General features: G+C 46.7%; 1 long non-coding RNA gene across 1 annotated transcript in view; it reads right to left on the minus strand.

Annotated features, from left to right (window-relative positions):
* Positions 1 to 221: 221 nt before the first annotated feature.
* Positions 222 to 19,055, minus strand: part of LOC140430059 (uncharacterized) — a 35,698-nt gene continuing 16,864 nt past the window's right edge. The window contains exons 2-4 of the long non-coding RNA XR_011949304.1: positions 10,125 to 10,203; positions 7,652 to 7,802; positions 222 to 1,351 (exon numbers count right to left, since the gene is read on the minus strand). This is a non-coding gene — a long non-coding RNA (uncharacterized lncRNA). The remainder of the gene's footprint in view (positions 1,352 to 7,651; positions 7,803 to 10,124; positions 10,204 to 19,055) is intronic.

Raw genomic sequence — 19,055 nt, forward strand, 5'->3', positions numbered from 1 at the left:
TGATTTTGTCTCCAGCCACGTTTTCTGGACTGTCATAATTAATGCAGAATAATGTTGAAAGTTCTGGTTGATTTTTTCCATGTTTAATTACTCCCGATAATGTTATGTAAATTATCAACTTTGCTTTTGCTTGATGCTCTCTATAAAGATGTTTTGAAAGTCTGTCTTTCCCATTAATTTTACATACTTCATTCAGCCAAGTACTTTCTCAATCTATGAAGCATAATTTAACGGCTCTTTTTATTTTGTGGTCTGCTCACAACCCATTTTCAAACCAAATATGCTTTTTACATCATTACCTCCATGCTTTCTCCTGCTCCAAAAACCAAAGTGTAAATTATTTAAATCCATTCTTATTCCTTTAGTCCACCTTCAGGATCACAATCATGAATCTTTACAGTTTTATGTCCTCCACATAATGTGCCGTTTAATATTTTGACCATGGTCATGGAGCCTCTGGGAAGGATGCAGATTTCCTCCATATTCTGCAGCATCTAGTTTAGGAGGACCACGTTTGCACAGAATCATAGAAAGGTTACAGCAGAGGGGCCATTCAACTAGTTGTGTCCATGCTGGCTCTCTGCAAAAGCAATTTACCTAGTCCAACATCAGTTTTTTCCTCACGTCCCTGCAGATTTCCAGATAATTATACAATTCCCTTTTAGTCAACATCACTCTAGGCAACGTATTCCAGACCCTAAATCACTAATTTTTTCATGTTGTTGTTGCTTTTCTCTTTCCAATCATCTAAATCAGCATCCTCTGGTTCTCGACTCTTTCACCGACAGCAACATTTTCTCCCGACGTAATCTCTGTCCAGATTTTAACCACCTCAAAATTTCCAGTTTGTATTTCTTCATTCACTTTATAACTTGCACAACTTGCAGTCATGCTCGTGTTACATATGATATCATGCTCTGGTCATGCCAAGGAGGAGTGAAGAAAAAGAAAATCCAATTCCCTTTTGAAATTCTTCATTGAATCTGTCCTATGCATTTTTTCTCTTCTGCATTCTCTTGTATTAATTGTTTTTAAAAATGGACAATATTGCTGGACTGATAAGTGTTGACCACATGATGGGTGGCATGGTAGCCCAGTAGTTAGCACTGTTGCTTCACAGTACCAGGATCCCAGATTCGATTCCCGGCTTGGGTCACTGTCGGTGCGGAGTCTGCATGTTCTCCTAGTGTCTGCGTGGGTTTCCTCCGGGAGCTCCGGTATCCTCCCACAAGCCTTGAAAGACGTGCCGTTAGGTGAATTAGACAATTCTCCCTCTGTGGACTCGAACAGGCGCCGGAATGTGGCGACTAGGGGATTTTCACAGTAACTTCATTGCAGTGTTAATGTAAGCCTACTTGTGACAAGAAAGATTATTATTAATGATGGTAGTTCTGGAAGATTGAGCAGTTCCAATGGACAAAAGCCAACTCGTCACCCTCCTGGAATGTGACAGCCCTTATATATAGCACAGTGGGCAAAACAGCTGGCTTGTAATGTAGAACAAGGCTAGCAGCGCGGTTTAAATTCCGTACCGGCCTCCCCGAACAGGCGCCGGAATGTAGCGACTAGGGGCTTTTCACAGTAACTTCACTGAAGCCTACTTGTGACAATAAGCAATTATTATTATTATTAATTATACAGTTTTTGGCTGTATAACTTCAGCTGTTGTTTAATCTCTGAAGAAAAAAAAGACTCCAGGCTACTAGCCGGCCTCTGACCTTAAGTTTAATCTACAGAAGGAACCCTGTATTTCACCTACAAAGGAACCGTTTCAGAGAATACGTTGCTATATCTTAAACTGCCTCAACCTGCAAGTGAGTTCAGAGCACAAAGACCAGGATTTCTGCTAGACAAAGCCACCTGAAAGAACTTTCATTGGATATGGACTTGCTGGACTATATTCACATGAATTAATGTCAATAGCTTTTGATTTTTTCCCTCTAACTTCTTTCCTTTCTACTTGTATGCTTGTGTGAATGTGGGTCACAATCCATTCCTTGGGTTTTGATGTGTTAATAAATCCTGGTTTTGTTTCATTTTAAAAGAACTTGCTGTGGGTTATTTTTAATATTGGACCTCAAACCAGGATTTGGGGAACATACTAGAGCACATTTCATTAAGTGAAAGGATACAAAGGGAAACACATTAAAGTAGAAATTGAAAATACCACCGTCATGGGCAGAAGAGGGAAACAGTCACTAATAATTAATTTTGCCTCTCTCTCGTCTGTAACACCCCCTCAGGTGTAAGGGGATATCACAACATATGGGAAAACTAGTGGAAAGGAAGAATTAATTGGAAAATCTTGATGCTCATATTATAACTGATCTCAAGGTCAGTTTCAAGATCAACACCTTCAAGATCACTAGAAATTGTCTATGGCCAGGTGGCTTGATGGATGATATAACATGGAGGAAGAGTTCAGAAATTGTGACCATTTCTAGAGAAGGAGGGAGTTTCTCAAATGGGTTGACCTGATCTTAATTTGGTTAGTTAACACTTCTTTACCTGAGATTTAAAAAGATATGCGTAGTGGACTTAAACTAGCACATGGGATCTATTAACTGCCATGCCATGGAGAGGATAATGGATATTGGAACAACAGAAGAATGTACAAAGGGAGAACATGGTGGAAGACAGTTCAAGAGTAAGCTTGGTGACAAAAGAATGGATAATCAAAAGAACGGATATGCATTTGACCAGAGCAATACTCCATAGACTTATTACATTTAAATGACCAAAGTAGTGTTAATCTCTTGTCCAAAGCAAGTCTATAAACATTACAAACAAACCGCTTTCCTGTGGCAGTATTACTTGTGATAAAATGACATCTTATAATGCTTCACTGACACTTTTATAACATTTGAGTGAGACACATCCAGAGTGGGAATTGGAACTTGGTAATTTGGTGCAGTGTGGTAATTCAGTGCAGAATGGGAGAAGGTGCTTTTTCCCTACCGGTTTGTTCTCTTTCTTCTGGCCTGTAACTGTTAATCTGCAGGGAGAGAACCAGAGAGCATCCTGGGAAGGTAAGTGATTTTTATTTTTATTACCTTTTCAAATTGTGTGGGGGGGGGGGGGAAACTGAAGTGGCATCACAGTAAAGCTGTGACCGGATTGGCTTGTTGGGAATCTGTTAAATTTGAAAAAAAAATAATATTGCAAAACAAATCTAATTGATTAACTAGATAGTGGAGTAACTAAACCTGAGGGCAGTGATCAGTATTTAGCATTTAATTTTACAGTAAAAATCATATAGTTAATTGTAACTCAATCTAACTATAATTCAAGTGTTTAATTTTAAATTAATTAATTAGTGCCTAAATATCACTCAGTGGGGTGCAGTGCTCCAACTGTGAGATGTGGCAGATCTGTGACACTTCCAGCGTTCCGGTTGACTACATCTGCAGCAAGTGTAACCAATGGCAGCTCCTCACAGACCGCATGGTTCGGTTAGAGCAGCAATTGGATGCACTTAAGAGCATGCAGGTGGCGGAAATCGTCATAGATAGGAGTTGTAGGTGCAGGCAGAGAGATGGGTGACCCCCAGAAGGGGCAGGCAGTCAGTGCAGGAATCCCCTGTGGTTGTCCCCCTCTCGAATAGGTATACCGCTTTGGATACTGTTGGGGGGGGAATAGCCTATCAGGGGAAAACAGCAGCAGCCAGAGCAGTGGCACCACGGCTGGCTCTGATGTTCAGCAGAGAGGGTCAAAGCGCAGAAGAGCAATAGTCATAGGGGACTCTGTAGTCAGGGGCACAGATAGGCGTTTCTGTGGATGTGAAAGAGACTCCAGGATGGTATGTTGCCTCACTGGTGCCAGGGTCCAGGATGTCTCAGAACGGGTAGCAGGCATCCTGAAGGGGGAGGGCAAACAGGCAGAGGTTGTTGTACATATTGATACTAACAACATAGGCAGGAAGGTTGTAATCTCGGGATTACTCCCTATGCCACATGCCAGTGAGGCTAGAAATAGGAAGATAGAGCAGCTAAACACGTGGCTAAACAGCTGATGTAGGAGGGAGGGCTTCCGTTATCTGGACCACTGAGAGCTCTTCCGGGGCAGGTGTGACCTGTATAAGAAGGACGGGTTGCATCTAAACTGGAGGGGCATAAATATCCTGGCCGCGAGGTTTGCTAGTGTCACATGGGAGGGTTTAAACTAGTATGCCGGGGGGGCGGGTACCGGAGCAATAGGTCAGAAGGTGAAAACATTGTGGGAAAACTAGGGAATAGGGCCAGTATGGCTCTGAGGAAGAGCAGACAGGGAGATGTTGCTTAAAACAGCGGGTCTGGTGGCCTTAAGTGCATATGTTTTAATGCAAGAAGTATAACGGGTAAGGCAGATGAACTTAGAGCTTGGATTAATACTTGGAACTATGATGTTGTTGCCATTACAGAGACCTGGTTGAGGGAAGGACAGGATTGGCAGCTAAACGTTCCAGGATGTAGATGTTTCAGGCGGGATAGAGGGGGATGTAAAAGGGGTGTCGGAGTTGCGCTACTAGTTAGGGAGAATATCACAGCTGTACTACAGGAGGGCACCTCAGAGGGCAGCGAGTCTATATGGGTGGAGATTAGGAATAAGAAGGGTGCAGTCACAATGTTGCGGGTTTACTACAAGCCTCCCAACAGCCAGCGGGAGATAGAGGAGCAGATAGGTAGACAGATTTTGGAAAGGAGTAAAAACAACAGGGTTGTGGTGATGGGAGACTTCAACTTCCCCAATATTGACTGGGACTCACTTAGTGCTAGGAGCTTGGACGGGGCAGAGTTTGTAAGGAGCATTCAGGAGGGCTTCTTAAAACAATATGTAGATAGTCCAACTAGGGAAGGGGCTGTACTGGACCTGGTATTGGGGAATGAGCCCAGCCAGGTGGTAGATGTTTCAGTAGGGGAGCATTTTGGGAACAGTGACCACAATGCTAAATTGGGGGACGGCTAATTATAACAATATTAGGCGGGAACTGAAGAACCTAGATTGGGGGCGGATGTTTGAGGGTAAATCAACTTCTGACATGTGGGAGGCTTTCAAATGTCAGTTGAAAGGAATTCAGGACCGGCATGTTCCTGTGCGGAAGAAGGATAAATACGCCAAATTTCGGGAACCTTGGATAACGAGAGATATTGTAGGTCTTGTCAAAAAGAAAAAGGAAGCATTTGTCAGGGCTAGAAGGCTGGGAACAGACGAAGCCTGTGTGGAATATAAGGAAAGTAGGAAGGAACTTAAGCTAAAAGGGGTCACAAAAAGTCATTGGCAAATGGGGTTAAGGAAAATCCCAAGGCTTTTTACATGTACATAAAAAGCAAGAGGGTAGCCGGGGAAAGGGTTGGCCCATTGAAGGATAGGCAAGGGAATCTATGTCTGGAGCCAGAGGAAATGGGCGAGTTGCTAAATGAATACTTTGCATCAGTATTCACCAAAGAGAAGGAATTGGTAGATGTTGAGTCTGGAGAAGGGTGTGTAGATAGCCTGGGTCACATTGAGATCCAAAAAGACGAGGTGTTGGGCGTCTTGAAAAATATTAAGGTCGATAAATCCCTAGGGCCTGATGGGATCTACCCCAGAATACTGAAGGAGGCTAGAGAGGAAATTGCTGAGGCCTTGACAGAAATCTTTGGATCCTCACCGTCTTCAGGTGATGTCCCGGAGGACTGGAGAATAGCCAATGTTGTTCCTTTGTTTAAGAATGTTAGCAAGGATAATCCAGGGAACTACAGGCCGGTGAGCCTTACGTCAGTGGTAGGGAAATTACTGGAGAGAATTCTTCGAGACAGGATCTACTCCCATTTGGAAGCAAATGGACGTATTAGCGAGAGGCAGCACAGTTTTGTGAAGGAGAGGTTGTGTCCCAACAACTTGATAGAGTTTTTCGAAATGGTCACAAAGGTGATTGATGCAGGTAGGGCAGTGGATGTTGTTGATATGGACTTCAGTAAGGCCTTTGACAAGGTCCCTCATGGTAGACTGGTACAAAAGGTGAAGGCACATGGGATCAGGGGTGAGCTAGCAAGATGGATACAGAACTGGCTAGGTCATAGAAGGCAGAGGATAGCAATGGAACGGTGCTTTTCTGATTGGAGGGTTGTGACTAGTGGTGTTCCGCAGGGATCAGTGCTGGGATCTTTGCTGTTCATAGTATATATAAATGATTTGGAGGAAAATGTAACTGGTCTGATTAGTAAGTTTGCAGACGACACAAAGGTTGGTGGAATTGCGGATAGCGATGAGGACTGTCAGAGGATACAGCAGGATTTAGATTGTTTGGAGACTTGGGCGGAGAGATGGCAGATGGAGTTTAATCCGGACAAATGTGAGGTAATGCATTTTGGAAGGTCTAATGCAGGTAGGGAATATACAGTGAATGGTAGAACCCTCAAGAGTATTGACAGAGAGATCTAGGAGTACAGGTCCACAGGTCACGGAAAGGGGCAACACAGATGGAGAAGGTAGTCAAGAAGGCATACGGCATGCTTGCCTTCACTGGCCGTGGCACTGAGTATAAGAATTGGCAAGTCATGTTGCAGCTGTATAGAACCTTAGTTAGGCCACACTTGGAGTATAGTGTTCAATTCTGGTCGCCACACTACCAGAAGGATGTGGAGGCTTTAGAAGGGTGCAGGGGCTGTTTAGCACAGGGCTAAATCGCTGGCTTTGAAAGCAGACCAAGGCAGGCCAGCAGCATGGTTTGATTCCCGTAACAGCCTCCCTGAACAGGTGCTGGAATGTGCCGACTAGGGGCTTTTCACAGTAACTTCATTTGAAGCCTACTTCTGACAATAAGCGATTTTCATTTCAGAAGAGATTTACCAGAATGTTGCCTGGTATGGAGGGCATTAGCTATGAGGAGCGGTTGAATAAACTCGGTTTGTTCTCATTGGAACGACGGAGGTTGAGGGGCATAGACAGAGTGGATAGTCAGAGGCTTTTTCCCAGGGTAGAGGGGTCAATTACTAGGGGGTATAGGTTTAAGGTGCGAGGGGCAAGGTTTAAAGGAGATGTACGAGGCAAGTTTTTTTACACAGAGGGTAGTGGGTGCCTGGCACTCGCTGCCGGAGGAGGTGGTGGAAGCAGGGACGATAGTGACATTTAAGGGGCATCTTTACAAATACATGAATAGGATGGGAATAAAGGGATACAGACCCAGGAAGTGTAGAAGATTTTAGTTTAGACGGGCACATGGTCGGCACGGGCTTGGAGGGCCGAAGGGCCTGTTCCTGTGCTGTACTTTTCTTTGTTCTTTGATTATGCTCTTCTAAGTTTGGGCACATGTATTTTTTAAAAACGCTCCCATGGTAAATGTACGTCCTAGTGGAAAATCTAGAAGCAGATGGGACACCTCTTGAGATGTCTTCCATCGTGTTTTGCGAAATTAAATTCAGGCAAGTCAAACTAAACCAAACAGATCAAGATTACTAAAAATATAAATCAACATGAAACCTTCTAGGAATCCATCCATAGCAGGCTTCATGGATAATCGTGGTTATAGAGGGGGGTCCCCAAAGGACTCTCAATCAAGGAATGGCAATTATTCCATCTGAATTTTTTTTGTAAGTGTTCAGTCCTTACAGCTCATCTATAATATTTGGTTATTCTTCAGATCTCAAAGCTCTCTATCCTCAATTGTTGCTATCTTTGTGTAAAATATCACCTCTGGGATGTCATAAGTTGTATTTTTCCTTTTGGGCAGTAGATTTTCCATTTTCTTTTCAAGATTCTGCTATCTGCTTCTGTTTCTTTCCACGGTCTTCCATGCACATCTCCAGCTTTAACGCTCTTTCCCTTCATTTTTTATCCTGTTGCTGTAAAAGCAAAATATAGAAACAAGTTCTGATGAAGGGTCACTGGCCTGAAACATAACTATTTATTTATTCTCTTTTCTCCTGCAACTGTTGCCATATTTGTGGAGTATTTCTAACATTTTTGCTTTTATTTCAGATTTCTAGTATCCACAGTTCTTTGCTTACATTTAAAATTCTACTCAGCCTCATTTTTTCATTGCTCTCTCTTTTACTTTTATCTTTTAGGGAAAAACATGCTTCCTTTGCTCTTTTAACCAAAGCAGTTTTAAAGTTTGTTGCAATGTTCATTGCTACTTAATTATTCTGCTTTTGTCTCCATGTCCCTTGCTTCTTGTGATTATTCATTTCTACAACATACTGTACAAGGTACTGATAAAGTCGGTGTGTGTAACCAAATTTCTAGGCTTCAACATAACCACTACATTGTTTAGATTTTCCACCTCATTCCAGTTGCTACTAATTGATTTCATTACTTGAATTTCTGATCTGGACCCAAGTTCATCCAAAGAATGTGACTTTTATAAGTAGACAACAGTCTTAACAAGCCCCATAAAAATAGTCAATTGAGGACAAGCCAGGCAAACAAGATCCAGGTCTACCAAGCTGTTCATGAACTATTGCACATTTGAATCATAGATGCAAAGGAGCACCAATTGCTGGAATAAAGCAGCCTCTGGAAAGACTTAAATTGCCAAAGTTCAAAGATAGCGAAATTCTGCAACATTACAAGGTTATGTCACCATTGACGGTTGATTCAAGGCCTCCCAGATCTTGGTTCATCATTCATTGATCCAGTTTTTAAAATTGTTGAGTCCCTATCTAATGAGCTTTCTTCTCAAACTGTGAGGGACCTCCATTCTGCCAGCTATTAAAAACTTTTTTTGGACTGTCACACTTTTCTTCATTTTATTTCAGCATCTGAAATAAAAACAAAAATTAAAAAACGTGAATTAAACTTTCACGTGCCAGGGAGTGATGAACTGGCTCCCCTTTATTCAGACTCTTTGGTTTCTCAAAGGTTTTGCCTTTTCCAATGCAAATGTAATTACTTTTTTTTTAAAAAAGGAGCCAATCAACCAGGTTTTCTGGAGTCAAATTAAATACTAAAGCCAAATAAAAATAACAGACGAAAGAGAGAGAGTCAAATAAGAGCCAAATTACATTATTTGCTTGCTCTGGAGATGCAGATTGCTGAACTACTGCATTCTGCTTGAGGCATTTTTCTTCCTTTTTTATTCTGCGATCTAGGAGACAACGCAAGGGATTCCCTACTTAACCCTTAAGCAGTTTTTCCAGATGATGTTTATGACTTCTCGTGTCTGACTTGACAAAAACAGTTCTTAAAAACCTCCTCTTTGTACATTTCCAAAAAGGAATTCAATTAACATGTTTTGCTGTAGAACAGGTAATCACATTTTCATCTTTCACCTCAACCTTTTGATAAATTTCAAAACCAACAGGAGATGGTGGGGGGCGATTCTCCGATACGGAGGCCAAGTGTTTGCGCCGTCGTGAATGCCGTTGCGTTTCACGATGGCGCAAACAGGGCCCGGACATGACCTAGGGGGCCAGCACGGCGCTGGAGCAGTTCACGCCGCTCCAGCATCCTTATGCAGCGGCAAATGGGTGCCGCGTCAACCCGCGCATGCGCAGTTGGGCCGCGCCATCCTGTGCATGCGCGGGGAGCGTCTTACGCGGAAGGAGGTAGGCCCCGGGGGGGGGGGGGGGGGGGGGGGGGAGGCCGGCCCGCCAATTGGTGGGCCCCGATCGCGGGCCAGATCCCATCGGAGGCCACCTCGGTGAAGGAGCCCCCCTCCCCCACAGGCCGCACCCCAAGCATTCCCACAGAGTTCCCGCCAGCAGCGACCAGGGGTGGACGGCACCGGCGGGAACCTGTCGTGTCGTAGCGGCCGCTCGGCCCATCCGGGCCGGAGAATCGCCGCTCGCCGGTTCTCCGAGCAGCCCGATGCGAATCGCGCGCCACTGGTTTCCGGGGGGTGGGAGAATCGCGTGCGGGGGTCGGGGTGGCGTGGTGCAATTCGCGCGGCACCCCGCCGATTCTCCCACCCGGCGGGGGGTGGGGGGGGGGGGGGGTGGAAATCTCGCCCGGGTTTATTTTGACTTCAACTGGGGGAAGGAGGGGGAAGGGGTTGAGTGTATCTGGCTGGTGAGCAGTTATAGTTTTGTTTACTGTTGATTAGACCTCAGCACTTTGCATTTTTAATCCCTTCCTTAGTTGGGAGTGTTGGGTTGTCGGCTTCCTTTGAAATGTCTCTCTCTTTCATATTTCCTTTCAGAGGGGGGTTTGTTAGCTTTTCTTACCTTCACCTTGGAAGGTGATCTCGTATTTTAAAGCAGTTTGCCGTCTCTTTAAGGTCCTGAATTTCCAGTCAGTTGAAGGCTTTTCAAAAATCAAATAGAGGCATATTCATGACAATCCTAAATTTAAAATTACACAAGTGTCCTAAAATCAATTTCCTTGCATTTAAAAAAAAAAAAAATCAGTGCTGATAATCTTCAGATTCTTTAAATGAATTGGATTGCAGTGCACGCTTGCACTTCAAAAAAAGTTGACTGATTTCTTGTTACTCAGTCTGGCATAGTTTCTGTTGTCATCAACTTTCTGAAAATAATGGGCACATTAAAGTAGACAAGAACTTTCTATTTTGATGGAACTAAATTGAAGAGTTTCAGTGAAAGGACAAATTGTTGGGTTCCTACTTCATTATGGAAAAGACCGGCCTAAGTCATGTGGAATGTGCAGTCACATGCAGTGGTAGAGACAAATAGCATAAATGCATTTCTCCAGCTTCCCCTTGACTGCATGAGTGATAAAGGAATAATAGAGGTATGCTGACAAGGTGGAGGGTGAAAGGTTCATATGGGGCTGATTGGCTTGTTTATCTGCTGCAAACTTTATGTAGCTCTCCACATAGACATGATCAACCTTGATTCAGTTGGCTCCCTCATCTTGGCCACAAAATCACTGATTCTTCGCCTCGCTGTGAAGGACTGAAGCATAGCCTCAAAATGCTGGAGAATTGGACATGCTATTTTTGGCTGATGCTTTAAACCATGGTCCTGTCTTCCCTCCCTGGATGGGCAGCATGGTAGCAGAGTGGTTAGCACAATTGCTTCACAGCTCCAGGGTCCCAGGTTCGATTCCCGGCTTGGGTCCCAGTGTGTGCGTGGGTTTCCTCTGGTTCCTCCCACAGTCCAAAGATGTGCAGGTTAGGTGGATTGGCCATGATAAATTGCCCCTTAGTGTCCAAAATTGCCCTGAGTGTTGGGTGGGGTTACTGGGTTATGGGGAACATTTAATCCACAATCAGCATCAAATTATTTGGTCACTTATCGTATTGTTGTTTGTGGGACCTTGTGTATAAATTAGCTCTCTGCCTGCGTATATCACCAGTGGTTGTGGATCGAATGTAAATACTTGGCTAGTGTAGCCATCTGGGATGGCCACTTCCCGATTACAAAATGGACACTTTGCAAAGATTGCAGGGAAAATGGACAATACTGAGAAAGCAAGCAGGTGCAGGGTTTGACTCGTTGATTGGAGCCGTAGTTCCCAGACGAGACCGATACTGCAAAACCATTACCATATTAATGAGCCATCCCCGGGGACAAAAGAGTAACATTTAAGTAAACGATACCAAGGCAGACACCCCGGCGCCAGAGGAGACCAGAACAAAGCAGGCCAACGGCCACCTAGGACACGCCCAGCAATCAGGGCACCCACCCCTCTATTGGAGGAAATCGATAGGAACGATTGGGAAACGGTCTAATTAATTGGGGCCAAGTTCAAGCCCCTTTTGGGTATAAGAAGAATTCCCCCAAGAGAGAATCGCTCTCTTGTGGCTCCGGCTCTCACCCAGGAGAGACCTGCCCAACAGCAACATCAGAACAAGCAAGTCCAAGGTCAACGCACGCTACAAGACAGACGCTCCTTGCTGTTATTCCACACCAGTTCGACCCTAGCAGCCTCAGAACCGAAAAACGGCCATTGGTCCTCTGACTGAGTGGGCGCCCGAATCTATGTATAGGCTTTAGCAGCAGTGATAGTTTAGTCTGTAGAGGTTTATGCGTGAGTATATTTGACTGTGTGTGTAAATAAATGAGCATGGAGTCTGAACTTACTAACTGGTGTATCGAGTCTTTGATCAGTATTCGGTTTTGAACCTTGTGGCGGTATCGAGCAAAACGTAATTAGAATTAAGGAAGGCGACCATATTGGCCGCCATCTACAGAGCCAAATTAAGAGGAACACAATTAGCAACATTTACTGGCGATTCTGCCGGGACTCAGCTTAGAAGTGGCCTAACCACTCTGAAAGAATCCAAATTTGAATTGGAATCCAATTGGAAACAGAAAAACCACAAGTGTAAGAACATTACTGATCAAACCTCCGAGATTTAGAAGTGTGTTAATGCATGTGTACTAACAGGGATATAAGGTAAACCTGAGAGATTTTGTTGCGTAAAACTGTCGGGGGTTTTGTAGGCCGGAAAATAGCGTAAGCCGTACCCGTGTTTACATCAGCACTTTATCACCCCTGTCCCAAATTCAGTAGAGAACCCAGATAGAGAAAATGGCAATGAAGGCAATGGAACGCCTTATGAACCCCCAGGAATTCGAGGTCGCAGCGACCAGTAGAGTAGGACAGTGTCCCGTATGGGAAGAGGAAATCAGAAAGTACCTCAAAGGGAAAGGATGGCCCCTTTGGAGCGAATTCTGCGCGAATGATGAAACAGGTCCCAGGAGTATAGGACATACTTAGTGGGAGAACCTGTCAGAGATCCACAAGAAGAGCTTAGGGAAAGCTCGCAAGCCGATGGCAATCGTGTCCTGCTTGGCACAATTGCGAGGCACAGAGGAAGTCATTAGGACGCTCCGTAGAGAGATAGAGGAGAGAGACAGAAATAGTGAGGGAGATGTGAGCGAGTTTGAGAAAGAGAATAAAGATTTGAGAGAACAGTTAGCAGCGAGGGACAGAGAGGTGGATGATGCCAAGAGGATACACCAGTCTTGTCTCGCCCATTTGAGTAGTTTTCAGACCCAGTATGATAAGGCCTACCAGGACACGCAACGTGCGGTCTTGGTAAGACAAGAAACCGAGCAACAGGTAGAGCAATTGCTGAAACAGTGCAACGATTTGAAAGCAGCCCTATGAGCGCTCCACACTTCCACGATGGAACAAAGGCAGAGTTCAGTAGATCACGCAAAGTGCCGGAAGCAAATTGCAGAATTGCAATCTCTGCTTTCTGTCCAGAATGGGTTTCAAAGTACGCTTGGACCCCAATTAGACCAGGAAAATGGCCCCGATTGGCAGGAGTTAAATGAGACTGCCCACAGATACGTACATGGGACATGTACGCAAGGAAAACCCCAAAAGAGGAAAGCACCCCAACCCCCGACTGAACAGGCAGAACACACTCCCATGAACCCTGTAACCACACACCGCAGAGCCGCAGCAGAAGGAGACGCAGATTTCCTGTATACAACCCCGTTAACCGTGACCCAATTACGGGACGCGTGTGGAAAGATTACACCGTTCCTTCCCACATCAGACCCCTACCAGTTTTTCGCTAGAGTTAAACAGCAGGCTACCATGTACGGCCTGGACGAAAAGGAGCAAGTGAAGCTCACAGTTTTAAGCCTCGACCCTTCAGTCGTGGCAGCTCTTCCCAACCCACAGAATGTAGGAGGAGGCACACTCCAAGAGATGCACACAGCGATCCTAGATGCGATCAGCTATAACAGAGGAGACCCGGTAGAAGGCCTAAACAAGTGTAGGCAAAAGAAGACAGAGCACCCCTCAGCGTTTGCTGGACGCTTGTGGATACATTTCACAGCAGTTTTCGGACAGTTAGCCCGTGCCCATTTGTCCTGTGATCACATGGCCAAATGGACTCGAATCCTAGTCTCTCACGCAACAGACGCAGGACAGAGAGCTTGCGCAAATTACGAACACTCAGACGAGGCCCACAACGAGAAATGGGTTTTGAAGAGATTGTCCTGTGCTTGGGAGCAATCAGTCCAAGGCAAAACCGTATTTATAAAACCAGATGAAGAGCAGGCAGATATGAATCCAGTTAAAGCGCACCAGAACCCCACATGGATAAATTAGGGCATGTACAGCTCACCACAGCCAAAACCCCAGGAATGTTACAACTGGGACAATTAGGACACTTTGCACAAGAGTGCAACGCGCCCCAAAAGCAGCAGAGAAACTAACAGACAGGCACCCTAAATAAGAATAGGGCAAAGCCAATCCATAGCATTAGCGCCCGTTCAGAGAACATAGACATGAACGGCACCGACTGACGGTGTTCGGGCTCTGCGACACCCTTTGGGACAAGTCCGGTAGACCGGTCGTAGCAGGCAAAGTCCGGGGACACCCGTAGAATTTCTTTGGGACACAGGAGGGTCCCACACCACACTCAATTCCTCCATGGTGTTTCAGCGAGACACGTGGCCCACAACAGACACCATCACACTCAGCGGCTTTAAAGGTCATTTACAACAAGGACACATCACAGACTCTGTAGTGATAAAATTGGGAACATCACAACTAAACACCCCGTAGTTTTGGTCGATCTACCCCAGACAGCTGTACACATCCTAGGAATCGATTTTATGAGCTCCCACAACGTCTCTTTTGATCCAGTTAATAAATGTGTATGGAGAATGTCAAAGGCAGCACGAGCCCCCGCCACGCTCACAGTTGGAGACTATGAAAACAGGATTAGCTCAGTAGGAGACTTCTGGTTCGACCTTCGAGCCATTAGTCAGGACAAACAGGTTAGGGAAGTCCTGCAGCAACACAAAGCAGCATTTGCACAGCACAAGCACATCTGTGGTAAAATAGCTGGCTTGGTAAACATTACAGGTCCCGACCCCAGACCCCAAAAGCAGTATGGTTTTCCCTAAAAGGCAGAGGGAGAAATCTCAAAAGTAATAGAGAGTTTGCTGGATCGAGGCGTACTCAGATCAGTAGCCTACACAAATCAACGCACCAATTTGGCCCGTCAGGAAACCCGATGGATCATGGCAACTGACCATTGATTACCGGGAACTGAACAAAGTAACCCCGGTAGCAGCCCCAACCATAGCCATGAGTCCTGAGACCATGCTCAAACAGGGACACCAGTCAAAATTTTTTTCGGTTTTGGACATTAGCAACGGCTTTTGGTCCATCCCATTGGATAAAGCGTGCCAGTACAAATTCGCCTTTACATTCCAGGGACAACAATATACGTGGACGTGCCTTCCACAAGGCTTCCACAACTCCCCCTCCATTTTCCACCAACAGCTGGCAAATGGACTAGCAAATTGTTCCCGCCCCGATTGTCTGGTCCAGTATGTAGATGACTTGCTACGACAGACAGACAAAAAAAGAGCACATTTCTCTTCCCGCCAAACTCCTAGCACTCCTAACAGAAATTAGATGTAAAGTCAACCCCAAGAAGGCCCAGATTTTGCAGGAAAAAGTGATTTACTTGGGTACAGTAATCACTCATGGTAAACGCGAGATCGAGCAAAAGAGAATTGACTCGATCGTCAAATTGCCGCTTCCCCACAATGTCTCAGCCCTCCGGTCATTTTTAGGACTGGTTGGCTACTGCCGAAACCATATCGACTGTTTCGCCACTAAAGCAGCACCCCGATCCGAACTTCTCAAGAAACAGGCACCTTGGGAATGGCTTCCACAGCACACGGATGCCGTGGATGCTTTAAAAAGAGCCCTCAGCACAGCCCCCGCATTACAGATCCCAGATCCACTTTCCCCGTACGCAATTGAAGTTGCAAGCACCAACCGAACCCTTTTGGCCGTGCTCCTCCAGGAACGCCATGATCAATTACGCCCCGTGGCTTACGCCTCACGTGTGTTAGATCCTGTCGAGAAAGGATTTTTTGCCTGCGAAAGGCACCTGCTCGCAGTTTTTTGGGCAGTACAGTACTTCACCTACATTACAGGACTCAACCCCATCACCATTCTCACTGAACACACCCCAACACAGCTATTATTAGACGGTCGACTTAAAGATGGCACAGTCAGCCAAATCCGCGCAGCCCATTGGCCCCTTCTCTTACAGGGACGGGACATTACAGTCAAAAGAACCAAGACCCACACCTTCCTAGCCGATAATTTGCAATATGTAGGTCCCCCACATGAGTGTGAGATCATCACCACAAAACACAACACAGGCCCATTTATACCCAAGTCAGCCCCCAGGAAAGCAGGTAATACACCCCAGCCCACAGACACGTGCGCACCCCTGAAAATTTATGTGGATGGCTCCTCCAGTTTTGAACGGAAAGAGTTGAACGGTTGCGGCATTTATGTAGAGGACGCGCCCGAGATGAGATTTCATTAAAGTTGCCAGAACACTTAGGCTCGCAGGCAGCAGAACTGGCAGCCATAGCGTACATTGTAGACCACCCCGACTCGTTTCCGACCCCAGCAGACATCTATTCGGACAGCTTGTATGTCTGTAATAGTTTGATGGAATTCCTACCCGAGGGAAACTAGAGGATTTGTTTCCGCAGATGAAAAGCCCCTACCCTCAGCCCCATTACTCCGACATATCCTAGAGACAGCTAAAAATAGGAAATATGGAATAATTAAGGTTCACAGTCATCACCGTTCTTCCCCCCCTCCCCCCCCCCCCCCCCCCCCCCCCCCCCGTGAGCACCTCAGTACACGCGGTCCAGGTCTCACAGACCAACATTCAGGATCTAGCAAAGTCACAGAAGGACGATGAAAAGCTCAGGGAAGTTTTAAAAGGAACCTTCCCAGCCCCGTACGACAAGTTTAAAAACGCAATCACCACACACGACGGTGTGATTTTAAAAGAAGGCATTTATGTAATTCCCAGCCAGGACAGGAACCAGATTATTTGTCAGTTCCATGACAATCATGGATACCAAGGCATTGAACCCACCTCAAACCTCTCTGCTGGTGGCCAGATTTAAAAGCCGATGTTACTCACTACATTGAAAATTGCTTGATCTGTGCCCAGGACAATCCGGACAGATATGCAAGAAAGGCTCAGCTTAGTCACACACGCCCCGTTAATGGCCCCTGGACGAATTTGCAGATAGATTACATAGGACCCCTACCCCCCTGCAGAAATGGTTATAAGTATGTGTTGGTGGTCATCGACACCTTCACAAAATGGGTGGAAGCTTTTCCATCGAGAACGAATACGGCCAAGACAACAGCTAAAACACTAACACAGCACATCTTTACAAGATTAGACGCAGTATAGAATCCGATCAAGGCTCCCATTTTACAGGACGAGTAATGAAAAACGTCCTCACAATTTTCGGAAACAGGCAAAAATTTCACATAGCATACCACCCCCGGTCAAGCGGCATTGTAGAGAGGATGAACAGAACTCTAAAAGCCACCCTCAAGAAAATGGTACAACAATACTTCCGGGTGCGGCTATGCAGAGCTAGGTCGCATATTCGGTAGCTCCCGCTTGGAACGGACTTTTGGGCTCTTTTACAGGGCCCGCACGACATTTGTTTGACATTTCCCGGTGTGGGAAGAAGACTGCAGCATTCCCCTGACAGTGTCCCCCAGGAATGTTATGTCTTTTGGCTACCAGATCCGGCAGAAACAGTAAAAGATTTGGCTTGAGCTGCAGGAATAGACAAAAGCCTCTTCCAGCATGCAGGCGGGGAAAGGGCAAGCTTAAAGCTGCAATCTGACTTGAGGGCCTCTATCAAAGGTGAATTCTAGCAGCAGAGGGAACAACTGTGAAAAGATCTACCAAGGCCTTTGAAGAAGCAGGGACGAGGCTTCCGTTGGCGCCCATGGAGGAGTAGGTCGCGCATTCAGCAGCTCCCGTCTGGAATGGACTCTCAGACCTTTTTCAGGAGTTTCCATAGACTTTTTGGGGCAGACTGGTGAAGCAAACACTGCCAAAAGGATTCCCTCTCGACTTCCGGTTGCGGCTATGCGGAGCTAAGCCGCACGATTCGGCAGCTCCCGCTACCACGGACTTTCAGGCTCGTTAGAGGAGCCCCAACGGAACTTTTTTTTAAAAAATTTGACGCAACCCGTGGGGAAGGGAAGAGAGAGGTCCCCCTCCAACTTCTATGAAACGGACCAGAAGTGTAACGGCCAAAGGAGCGGCACTGGAGCAATGGGAGAAGCGAGGGAAAGAAAACAAAATGGCGGCGGCCAGGGACAAAGGGGAGCTGCAGGAGTTCATCAAGCACTCCTTCGAGGAGCCCCTCCAATCCGGCTGATAACGTGGAATGTGAGGGGCCTGAATGGGCCGGTGAAGCGGGCTCGAGTGTTCGCGCACTTAAAGGGACTGAAGGCGGACGTGGCCATGCTCCAAGAGACGCACCTGAAGGTGGCGGACCGGGTCGGGCTGGGAGGGGGATGGGTAGGACAGGTATTCCACTCGGGACTGGACGCGAAGAATAGAGGGGTGGCAATATTGGTGGGAAAGCGGGTATCATTTGAGGCCAAGACTATTGTAGCGGACAATGGAGGGCGGTGTGTAATTGTGAGCGGTGGGCTGCGGGGGACGTGGGTGGTGTTGGTGGACGTATGCGCCCCGAACTGGGGATGATGCAGGATTCATGAAGCGCATGTTGGGGCGCATTCCGGACCTGGAGATAGGAGGCCTGATAATGGGGGGGGGGGAACGACTTCAATACAGTGTTGGATCCAGCACTGTACCGCTCCAAGTCAAGGACTGGAAAGAGGCCGGCGGCGGCCAAGGTACTTGGGGGGTTTGTGGGTCGGGTGGGGGGAGTGGACCCATGGAGGTTTGCAAGGCCGCAGGCCAGGGAATTTTCTTTCTTCTCCCATGTACACAAGGCCTACTCCCGGTCAGATTTCTTTGTTCTGGGTGGGGTGCTCGTCCCGAGGGTGGAGGGGACTGAGTATCTGGCTAGCCGTTTCGGACCGTGCCCCGCGCTGGGTGGGGCTGGAGCTGGGCGAGGAGAGGGACCAATGCCCGTTGTGGCGGCTGGATGTGGGACTGCTGGCGGACGAGGTGGTGTGTGGGAGGGTGAGGGGGTGTATCGAAAGGTACTTGGAGGCTGGCGATGGCGGGGGGGTGCGGGTGGGGGTGGTATGGGAGGCGTTGAAGGCGGTGATCAGGGGAGAGCTAATTTCCATTGGGGCTCATGGGGAGGGGACGTGGGGTATGGAAGGGGAGGGGTTAGTGGGGGAGATTTTGAGAGTGGACGGGAGATGCGCAGAGGCCCCGGAGGAAG

This window comes from Scyliorhinus torazame, chromosome 9 (assembly GCF_047496885.1).
Source record: "Scyliorhinus torazame isolate Kashiwa2021f chromosome 9, sScyTor2.1, whole genome shotgun sequence".
Classification (NCBI taxonomy): domain Eukaryota; kingdom Metazoa; phylum Chordata; class Chondrichthyes; order Carcharhiniformes; family Scyliorhinidae; genus Scyliorhinus; species Scyliorhinus torazame.